Below are 12,349 nucleotides of genomic sequence, written 5' to 3' on the forward strand. Positions count from 1 at the left end.
CAGAGTTTCTGCTGATAGATCAGCTGTTAACCTTATGGGGATTCCCTTGGATGTCATTTGTTGTTTTTTCCCTTGGTGCTTTTAATACTTTTTCTTTGTATTTGATTTTTGATAGTTTGATTAATATGTGTCTTGGCGTGTTTCCCCCTGGATTTATCCTGTATGGGACTCTCTGTGCTTCCTAGACTTGAATGACTATTTCCTTTCCTGTATTAGGGAAGTTTTCAACTATAATCTCTGCAAATATTTTCTCAGTCTCTTTCTTTTTCTCTTCTTCTTCTGGGACCCCTATAATTCGAATGTTGGTGCATTTAATGTTGTCCCAGAGGTCTCTGAGACGGTCCTCAAGTCTTTTTATTCTTTTTTCTTTATTCTGCTCTGCGGTAGTTATTTCCACTATTTTATCTTCCAGGTCACTTATCCGTTCTTCTGCCTCAGTTATTCTGCTATTGATTCCTTCTAGAGAATTTTTACTTTCATTTATTGTGTTGTTCATTATTTTTTGTTTGCTCTTTAGTTCTTCTAGTTACTTGTTAAACGTTTCTTGTATTTTCTCCATTCTGTTTCCAAGATTTTGGATCATCTTTACTATCATTACTCTGAATTCTTTTTCAGGTAGACTGCCTATTTCCTCTTCATTTGTTAGGTCTGGTGGGTTTTTGCCTTGCTCCTTTATCTGCTGTGTGTTTCTCTGTCTTCTCATTTTGCTTAACTTACTGTGTTTGGGGTCTCCTTTTTGCAGACTGCAGATTTGCAGTTCCTGTTGTTTTTGGTGTCTGCCCCCAGTGGCTAAGGTTGGTTCAGTGCCTTTTGTAGGCTTCCTGGTGGCTTACTGGTACCTGTGTTCTGGTGGATGTGTTCTGGTGGATGAGGCTGGATGTTGTCTTTCTGGTGTGCAGGACCGCATCCAGTGGTGTGTTTTGGGGTGTCTGTGGCCTTATTATGAATTTAGGCAGCCTCTCTGCTGATGGGTGGGTTTGTGTTCCTGTCTTGCTAGTTGTTTGGCATAGGGTGTCCAGCACTGTAGCTTGCTGGTCATTGAGTGGAGCTGGGTCTTAGCGGTGAGGTGGAGATCTCTGGGAGAGCGTTTGCCGTTTGATACTACGTGGAGCTGGGAGGTCTCTGGTGGACCAATGTCCTGAACTCAGCTCTCCCACCTCAGAGGCACAGGCCTGACATCCGGCCGGAGCACCAAGACCCTGTCAGTCACATGGCTGCTAGCATGAGGCCCAGGGGCCTAGAGTGTCCCGGGCAGAATGCCACAAACCACCTCTTGCTGCATTCTGTGCCGCAGGGACCACTGCCTGGCTGATCATTGGTGGAGCCTGACCTCTAACCACCTGCAAGGTCTCATGTACTTTTTCGAAAACACATAACTCAAGCATATTGAAGAAGGAGCACGTGATTTGACAAAAATGCTTGTGAATGTTATGCCAGTGAAAGTTCAGGGATATGTGAGAATAAGTGGAAAGGAGACCTTAGGAACTACAGGAGGAGAGGCCTTTCTGAGGAGATGAATATTCATTGAGACATGGAGGTTGAGTAAGGACTGGTCAGAATAACAGGGTTGAGCAGGTGTGCACATGTGCATTTACTGAAGGTGTTAGAAAATACTGGGGAATTAAAGGGCTTCAGCCAAAGGCTGACATACTTAGAGTAAATTTGAGATGCTAAGTACGGATGAAGAGCGAAGGGTAACACTGGAGGATCTTTTTAAAAAGAAGCCTGAAAAAATCAGATTTTAATTTTAGAAATGATTCTCTAACCGATTCGTGGTTGCTAAGGAGGGAGGGGGTGGGGGAGGGATGGAGTGGGAGTTTGGGACTAGCAGATGCAAACTATTATATACAGGATGGATAAACAACAAGGTCCTACTGTATAGCACAGAGAACTATATTCAATATCCTGTGATAAACCATAATGGAAAGAAAAATGAAAAAGAATACATATTATATATATATGTAACTGAATCACTTTGCTGTAGAGCAGATATTAAGACACATTGTAAATCAACTATACATCAATAAAATAAATTTAAAAACAATAAAGAAATCAATTTGAATAATAATGATAGAAAAAGGAATATATGTCTAGCTTTAGAGTACAGAATGAACTACAGAGGGGCAAGAGTAGAGGTTAGAAGTTCAGATAGAAGGCTGCTGTTGATATCCAAGAAGAAAAGGATTGGGTCACAGTATGCTTATGGTGTGTTGGAAAGAAATGGATGAATTTTAGAAGTATTAGGTAGATGAATCAAAGGGACTTGTTGATGGATTAGATCTGAGATAAGACAGAGAAAAACTGAGCGTTACTATCCATTCATTCATTCATTCATTTGGCTTAGAAGCCTGAGTGCAAGTTCCTTTTGAAAGGGAACAGGTATGGTAAAGCATAGTGAGATGGTAGATTATCAATAATTTCAATTTAGACATACCTGCAGGTCATTCAAGTTGAAATTTCATGTAAGAAATTGGATGTGCTTTGGAGCCAGGAGTTCTTCTAGACTGCATGTGGCTCTGAAATAATCAGCATAACAGTGAAATTGGATCCACAAGAGTAGATGAGATCATTCAAGAAGGGCATGACTACTGAGAAGGAATATGAGCCTGGAATTCATCTCTGAGGAAAACCAGCATTTAGAGGACAGCTAGAGGAAGAGAACTCTCTAGGGCAGTTTGAGACAAAGTCACTAGAGAAGTGGAAAGAAGCCAAGTCACGTGAGTTGTCAACGTAGGAAAGAGAATAGCATGTTTCAAGAAGAAAAGGATGGTCAATTAATAAACAATTGAAAGCTGCCCAAAGATTCGGCAGCAAAGAGGTCACTGATGATCTTGTTGAAAGCGTTTGAGTGAAGAGGTGGGAGAAGCCTAATTGGAGAGGTTTGAAACGTGGCTGGGAAATGGAGATACGTAAACAGCCAGTGTAGACAAGATTTTCAAGAAGCTTGGCTAAGGAGAGAGAAGAAAAAACCGGAAGATAGAAGGGGAGGCAAGAGGGAGGAGAAAGAGTTGTTCTAGATTGTTTATAGGGAGAGAATTGAACATGTGTAAAATGTTGGGAAAAGCCAGTGGGGAGGAGGAGGTAGAGAATGCAACAGGGATGTGCATAAAGGAAGGGATCTGAAAAGTCAAGAAAGGATTGGGCGTATGTATCGTGTAACACAGATATAGAAACTTTCTTTTCCTTTCCTTTCTTTCTTTCTTTTTTTTTGAGATGAACAAGGGAAGATGGATACATATAAAGCTAAAGGTACAGGTCAAGTTGTGAACAGTTGAGGACATTTATTTCTAATGTTTTTAGGTAGTTGGCTAAAAGGAACTGAAATAATCTTCTGCAAGTGGGGTGGCAGAGAGAGTGTAGAAATTTTGAAATAATTACTGTGGAGAAAAGGAAATGAAAACGTAACTGAAATTGCCTTGAAGAGTGAAGGGTTAAATGGAAACAGATGATCATAATTTCATAATGACATCACATGTCTGTGTTGTAGAAAAATGTTGGCTTTGTAGCCACAAAGAGCTGGATTTGAATTCTGCTCAACAGCATGACAGTAAATTAATTAAATTTCCTGAGTCTTCATTTTGTCATCTGTACAATGGGGTAATTTTATCTACTTTGCAGAACTGGGCATTGACAGCCGTTGGCACAGAATAGCTATTATTTTTATTAATACATTTTTTCTTTTGATGACTATCCAAGATGTATTTTGTTCCAAGTTTAAAAAAACATATTCTCCAAAAATTACTAAGGACATTTACTTCTTTCCATATGATTATAAAAAGTAGCTCTGTCAGTGTTTTCCAATGTATGTTCTTCAGAGATATTAATTCCTTATGATGTTACTATTTACTGAGACAGACCACTTTTAGTCATCAAATGTGTTTGGGAAATGTTTCTTTACATTTACGTTACAGTAAAGAAATTGGTTTCTTTAATATGACTTAGTGTTTTTAACATACCCATGTGCATTATGAATGTTCACAAGAAACATATAATGTGTGACAGTACCCAAGGTTTAGGATCAATATTCTCCTCTTGGAGGGGCAACACAAGGGACCAATGTTCTGTAGAAATCTTCAGTAAAGATTCCATCTGGCCAGAGACCTCTTTTAAGTTGATAGAGAAGATTATTAAAACCTAATTAATGGTAGAAAAGAGATATCTACAGCATTATTCACAATAATCAAGATACAGAAACAACTGAATTGTCTGCTGATAAGTGAAGGGATAAAGTAAATGTGAGATGAATATATTATTCATCCATAAAAAAGGAAGTCCTGGGACTTCCCAGGTGGTCCAGTGGGTAAGACTCTGCACTCCCACTGCAGGGGACCTGGGTTCAATCCCTGGTCAGGGAACTAAGATCCCATAAGCTGCATGGCTGCATGGCATGACCAAAAAAAAAAAAGAATAAGTTCTGGGGATCTAATGTACAGCATGGTGACTATAATTAATAATACTGTATTGGGCTTCCCTGGTGGCGCAGTGGTTGAGAGTCCGCCTGCCAATGCAGGGGACACGGGTTCGTGCCCCAGTCCGGGAAGATCCCACATGCCGCAGAGTGGCTAGGCCCATGAACCATGGCCCCTGAGCCTGCGCGTCCGGAGCCTGTGCTCCACAATGGGAGAGGCCAAAACAGAGGCCCGTGTACACCAAAAAAATAAATAAATAAAATAAAAAATAATACTGTATTGTATACTTGAAATTTGCTAAGAAAGTACATCTTTAGTGTTCCCATACCAAGAAAAGATAACTCTGTGAGGTGATGGGTATGTTAATTAGGTTGTGATAGTCATTTCATAATGTATAGGTGTATCAAAACATCATGTTGTGTACCTTAAATACACATAATTTTTATTTGTCAATTTTACCTCAGTAAAGCTGCAGGGAAAATAAGTGGTAGCATGCTCATTCTTACCACTGAGAATCCCTGATGGGAATCATTAATTTCTAAATTTGTTTGCTGACATGTTTATTCTTTCTCATTTGTCTCTCATGCATGCACTCAGAGGAGTACTGAAGCTGGCTTGTATTGCCCCACAAGAGACTATTGTTAAATTTTCAGGAATTTTGTGAGTCAGCTGATGTCCTGTTGATAGCTTGAAAACAACCATGGTGGGAGTATTTACACCACAGAAATTGGCAAACATGACAGATCCGAGCTTCCTTTTCAGAAAGCCCATTGTTGAGCGTTTACCAGCACACCACTGAAACTGAGTTCAGACAGTACAATATTAAAGTGAATCTGCACTCAAGGGCCTTCCTTTCTGGTGAGGAAAAATAAGAGATGGACCCAAATAAATATAAAACATGATGGAAAGTGATTCTTAACGCTTAAAACAAATAACATTGATGGAAACCTTGCTATGTGTTTGGCATTGTTGGAAGTGCTGTTTATGTATTTTCTATCAAATTCTCAAAATTAACTTGGTGAAGTAGCTGATGTTACTATCCTTGTGTTGTTAAATAAAGAAGGAGGCATAGAGAGCATAAATAATTTTTTAGTAGTTAGTAGGTGGCAGGGTGTCAGAATCTGGCCCCAAGCCACAGACATTATGTTTGATCACATCTTCCATGCACTTAGAGGTGGTCAGCTAAAGTAGTGTGGGTATTCTGACGTGGGGAAAAGGGAGGACAGAGAGCTCAGGAACATGGCAGCCTTTTGAACATCCTTCCTTTGTGCTTGTAACGCATAGACACAGCCCCTTTTCCCCACCTGCACTCCCTGCACGAGTACAAAGGAGTGAGCTGAGGTGAGCCCTGTCATTAGAGGCCTAAACTCCAATTGTCCTTCTCTCTGGCCTGGAGCCAGATCCCCTGCTCTAGTCCGTGTCGTTTTTCTCTGAGGTATGCACAAAGTAGAGGTTACTTGTGTCACATCTGTTCCTGCTTTGTGGGTCCATTCGGAAAAGAGAAAAAAAAAAATCACTGACTTTATTTTCCAAGAGAGACCCTTTAAGCAAGGCCGGATGCAGGGTGGCCAGGAGGGAAACCTGTGGACGTCCTTAAACGCGATCTTTTCAGCTTTAGCATTCATAAAGCGTACCTTGGCACGTGTGTTCAGACTCTAATGACTCCTCCGGTACCCTGTTCAGGTTTAGAATTTCAGAAACGTCACAATGTTACATTCCTTCTCCGCAGAGGAAATCGGACCACTATGTCTATATTACACACCCAGATGCAAAATCTTCACAGATAGGATTGGCTTTTCTATGGTTTTTCACCAGAACAGCTTCCCACTTTAAAGCAGCCTTGTATTTTTGAGTCCTGGTGCTTTCACTAAAAGGCTTTCTCCTGCTAAGAGCCTTTGTCTGAAATGATAGTGTTTTTTAGGGAGCCTTATTTCTTTGATTCTTCCATATCATATATTCTGTGTTTTAAAATACTCAAGGTACACAGCTGGATATGGTTATAGGCAAATTCTATGTCTGCGTGGCAATTCATATTTGAAAGTAAACTGAAAAAAATGTGGATAATTTTCAGGGCAGTGTGCGCATGACTCCTTGAAATGGGGCATCCTGTCTGGCTATAGGGCTGATTTCAGAAAAACTGGATGTTCTTTTCCTCTTCTCTTATGGTGGATTTGTAGTGATTCAGTTAGTAAGTAGACTGGTAAAAACCTCATGGCTGTGTAGAGCAAGCTCCTTTATCCTTGCGGGGAACTGCTAAGCAAGGAGGGTCACGGTAAGACCTCTGTTTTCATGAGCCCCCCTCTGATAGCTCTGTGGCGTTAGTGGGGAGACCCTGAAAGGAGAGATCAGAGAGAAGAAGAGGAAACAGGACATGGCTCACATTCATCACCAAATTAATTAGGAGTGAGGACAGGTCTTCCTTCCCGTCACTCTTGACCCTACTTGAAACAATCTCTTGACTCTGAACTTTTGTGAAGGGAATGGAACATTCCTGCCTCATTGCCCTGGGTAGCTAATTCTCTTTTTTATGCACTCATCTCTTGTCTTCCCAACTATGTACTGGAAGTTCTTTGTGGGCAGGAAATATGCTTTGCAATTATACGTGTCCTCCTGTTTAGGCCAGTGCTTCCTACTGAAGAAGTACTTTTAAAGTTTGTATATATTTATTTTTGACAGATAAAAATTGTGTCTATTTAAGGTATACAATGTGATGCTTTGATATATGTGTACATGGTGAAATGATTACCACAATCAAACGAATTAACATAGCCCTCACTTCCCATAGTCAACATTTTTGGGGGTGGGCGATGGGAAGAACATTTGTGATTTACTGTCTGAGCAAATTTCAAGTATACATGGTTATCAACTGTAGTCACCAGGCTGCGCATTAGATCTACAGAATTTATTGATCTTATAACTGAAAGTTTGTACTCTCTGATCAGTAGCTCCTCTCTCCCCTCACCCTCTAGGCTCTGGTAGCTACCATTCTACTCTCTGTTGTTACGAGTTTGACTTTTTTTCTTTTTAGCTTCTACATTTAAGTGAGATCAATATTATTTGGTTAAACGATTACTGGTAATTCTCTCTCTGTCTCTTTCCCTTCCCCCTTTCCCACCCTGTGAACAGTCTACACAGAACATCCTTTATGATTTGATATCGGGATACCTCTCAGGTCTCCATTTCCATTTATTTGTTCAGACAGATGTACATATTGGAGAGGAAATGTCTGAGTTTCCACTTCCACCTTTGAAACCTCTCTCATAGGACTCATGGCAAATCATTAACCGATTTGTTCCTCAGTGTTCTTGTCTGTTAAAGATAATTATTAAACTAAATATATGCTAAGAGCTTGGAACAGTGCCTGGCATGTATTAGGCATTTAATACATATAATTTCATTTCCTTTCCCAAGTTTTTCTGCAACCTTGTGGTCAGTCCCATGCCAGCTACCTCATCACCTTTTGTCTTTTGGTAGCTCTCATCCTTGCTTTCTTGTAAGGAAACAAAATAAATAAATACAAAGCAATTGTAATTTCATTTTTAAAAAGACGTGTTTGGTTGGGAAAGAATGATGTTTTGTTGTATTGTACCACCTGATTTTGACAGTTGACTAAAATACAGTGCCACATCTTCATTTATTGAACCAGTCACTTAGACACGTTTGTGTCCTGCAGCAATTCGAAAACAGATTGATCTTCACTAAGTGGGGCATGGTTTACCAAAAGAAGAGGGCATTTGGAAAGAGAGTTATGGAGTGCCATTCATCATGTATCCCTCAGTCAGAATAACCCAGAGAGTGCCTGTATGGGTTCATTTATTGAGTACCCATTTATCGAACACCTTCAAGGCTCTAGACCAGGCAGTAGGTGCCACAGGTGACTTTAAGGTAAAAGACAGCATCTTTAATCCAAAGGTATCCATCCAGTAAGGAAGATAGATGCGCAAAAGCAAAATGACGATGCAGTGGAAGGGTTTTCTGCTGTGAACACAGGATGCTTTGGGAACACAGGATAGAAAACAAGGCAAAGAGGAGGTTTCCTAATGGGTGTGATGAGAATATGAATGGAGGAAATAAAAGCTCATGCAATGTCAGCACTGGGAGGACCCTTAGAGGTCATGTGGCCCAAACTTTCCTGCTGGAAACCAGGTAACCGAAGGCTAGAGAAATACCCAAGCTCTTGTGACACATTCCAGGAAGCTGGAATGAGAATCTTCTCAATTTACACGTAAGTCTGTGGGATGTGGGCACATGTTGCAGGTTGGGTTCTCTGGGGGCAGACACTGAGATGCAGTTTAGTATGCAATATGCTTATTAGGGATCGATACCTGTGAAAGGCAGAGGGAGGCATGGGATTGATTGAGGGAGAAGTTTCACAGCCATGCAGGCCTGGCCAGAAAGGAATTTGTCGGAGTGTCTCACGTTAGACCAATGTGGTGAGATGTAGTACTGGCCTGGCTCAGTCCTGGATGCAGACTCTCTCAGAGAGGGTGCAGGCTCTGCGAGGCAATTCTCTGCAGCCAGGTGGGTCCAGGGTTGCTGGCAGGTGGAGGCTGTCTGCTGACTGCATCCCCGGTCCCTGGGTAGCATGACCTTCCTTAAAGGGCAGCACATGTCCGTGCCTATCAGAACAGAACTGGATTCAACTAATACTGATATTTACTGAAAACTTACTATGTGCCAGACACTGTGTCCAGCCATTTTGTATACATTATCTCATTCGAGCCTCCCAGCCACCTTCTGGGGGATGTGTTATGATGTCATCCGTAAGTTCACAAATGTATGGGCCAGCTTCTTCATAGCCATGAAAATAATAGCAAAACCGCCTTTCAAGTGAGCATCCCAGGGAGTTTGGGGCATTTACTAGCATCATCTGTTTCTGAAGTCAGCAACAGACGTTGAAACAATCATTTATCTCAGCAGGGAGCTGAGACTGAATCAAGCTACGGTTTTGTTTAAGACAGACTATCGAATCTGAGTCAAAAGGGCCAATGTCCACGTCAGTTCCGTTTCCTCACCTGAGGAGCTTACAGTGATCACTGAGGGAGCAGACCATTTTTATCATGCAAACATAAGCTCCAACTTTGGGAAGATACCCCTAAAACTGGCCACCCTAATCCCTCCATCCAAATCAGAAACCTTGTCTAGAATGTTCTAGACAAGTGGCTTGAATGTTTCTGATGGGCTGGGCGTGCACAGCCTCGCAGTGTAGCCCCTCCTGATCGGGGTTCTGCTACTCTCTGCAGTCCCACAGAATCAAAGCAACTTCTTTTCCCTTTGGCTGTCTTTTTAGATAAGTGAGAGCAGCTTTCATACAAACTTCTTTCCCCCAAATTGCTAACCCTGGCTCTGGCACTAACTCTGACCTTGGTTCACTCTCTCAACCCCTCTCAGGTTTCCTTCCTCATTCCTATGGTGGATATAAGTATATCCACCTAATAGGATTGTGGGCTTAAATGAAACACTGCCTATACATGGCAAGCACTCAATAAACAGGGGTCGTTATCATCAATATTATTAGTCTTACATTTATACTCATGGCAATCCTGACGCTGAATGAATTAGAGAGCACGATACTTTAATTCATATGAACACAGTACTTCAGTTACAAAGATCATTAATGTACATACATTTATTTCATTCGTGGATTTTTTTCTTCCAAGTGGAATGTGTGGTGGATCTAGCTATGGTGTCGCAGTCTCTGTGTACATCAGGTTGTTTATGAGGTTACAGGAACCCTCTGCATGCTATGGCTTTCTGTTTGGCCTGTTTAAATACATTGGATCATTTGAATTCACGTCCCCGTACTGTGTGGAAGGAAAATGAGACTTGGAGTGATGACCTCCTCCAAAATCACACGCATGCATGGGTCAGGGCCAGTACTTGAATTTAGCAGTGCTCTTTCTTATACACCAGGGACACTTCATAATGTACGGGTTGTGGCCTTCTTGGAAAATCTCATGGACACCCTCCCTGGAGGGAGGGGAACTTGAAATACATACACACACATGTTCATTTTTGTTTAATTGCAGGAGGTGTATACACCCTAAAATGAAAATTCCTCACTCAAAGACACTATGGTTAATAGTCTTAGTAATTCTGAAATTAAGCTGGTAGGGAATCATTTCTATGAGCTGGCTCCTAGGTAGAGAGAGGAGAATTGGCAAAAAATAAAACAAAAAAAGACTAAATGGGTAGTGGATCCATTGTAAGAGAGTCAGTGAAACTTGTATGAAAATTTCACATCTCTTCTATATTAGGCGAGGCTAATATTCTTGGAATAAAGAATGAAATCATGGGCACTCAGAACAGAGCTCCTAATTTTAAAGCTAATGCATGTTCTATTAGGTGCATATGTCAGAACAATTCTGATTCATAACTCCATGAGGCCCAGAGCTGTCTGTCCCAGGGGACAGCAGAAATAGAAAAGAGAAAAAAAGATGTTTTGTGATGTCTTTGGCCAGGCCTAGACACATGGAAATATTTGTTTGTTTTATGTGACTCGCAGTTATTTGAACCATCTTATTCTCTCCATACAAACCTACTAGTATTACCTAAATCCAAGGCATCCTTTTTTCCTTTCTTAATTCTCAATTCTTATACATCCTCCATATAAATCTTGCCGGAACTCAGGCCCTCTGACAGAGTTTGCATCTGCAGAACTGGTTAAAAGCCACACCATCAAAACCCAGATTAACATAAGGTTTGGCATTGAGCCTAGGCATCTGCATTTATAATTAGTTGATTCATTGTTTCTGTGACTCAGTCATGTTTGGGAACGTTCTCTAAGGTATGCCAGTTGGCTTCGCACAGTTCTCTAACCTAGAATATACTGTGCTAGTTGTTCACAGTAGCTGTTTTTCACCGTGAAAGCCTCAACACCACTATCTAGCCTTTCATGAGCTTCCACAAGAAGTCCTACTACAGCCAACATTTTTCATTTGTTAAATATTTTACTGAAGATTTATGAGGTTCTGAGAAAGGGTAATGTAGTATGGCAACAGCTTTTTACTTGAAATAAACCCATTAGACACATCTCCTCTCCTAAGAGTCCCCTCACCTCCAGCCCCATCTAGGTCACTCCCATCTCTTGATGCTAACTCTTCCTCCAAGCAGTGCCAATCTTGTCTCTGGTCTTTCTCTCACCTTAATTATGTAGAGTAGACTCTTTTTTCCTTATGCTACCTGTCCAGGAACCAGGGATGACTTCCACTATAAAGGGCATCTTTTAAAAAGAAGGATCTCTCCTTCCAAAGCAGTTCATATATCAATGGCCAAGAGGATAATAATCTCTGCAATTCATTATAGGACTATTGCAGTTATATCCTTCACCTGCCTCACACCTTCCATGACGCCACCATAACCTGAGTGATTGATTCTTACCTACACCTGCATGTTACATTTATCTGGGGAGTTTAAAAAATACTGATGCCTGGGCTCCCATATAGACCATTAACTAAATTTCTGAAGATGAGCCACCAGCATAGATAGGTTTTAACTGTTCTCCAGGTGATTTTGATGTACAGCCAGGGTTCATAGCTACTAATTTTAAAACATTCCTGACACCTGCACTGGCCCTGAGTTCCTTTCATGATTCAGCCTCAACATTCATTCTTAGTTTTATGTCCTTCCTGTTGTTTTATCACATTCTATGTATCAGTCATAACTCTGGTAGGTCTCCTACTAGAAACAAACAAACACACATTGATCTTTCGAGTGTCAATTAGAATGCTTCCATCAAGTCACTCCCGATTCCCTCTATGAGAAAACAATCTCCTCTTCTGACCCCTCCACCCCTTTCATTTTATTTATGCCACACTCATCACGAGCCTGTTCTAGCTCATGTGAAAGTTTTCATATTCACGTGTCTTCCTTTCCATTAGCACACCCGCATTCTTTATTATAAGGCATTAAAATTAGCATTTGTTCTATTTTAGTTGCCA

This window comes from Leucopleurus acutus (genome assembly GCF_964270905.1).
Source record: "Leucopleurus acutus genome assembly, chromosome: 7".
In the NCBI taxonomy this organism is placed as follows: Eukaryota; Metazoa; Chordata; class Mammalia; order Artiodactyla; family Delphinidae; genus Leucopleurus; species Leucopleurus acutus.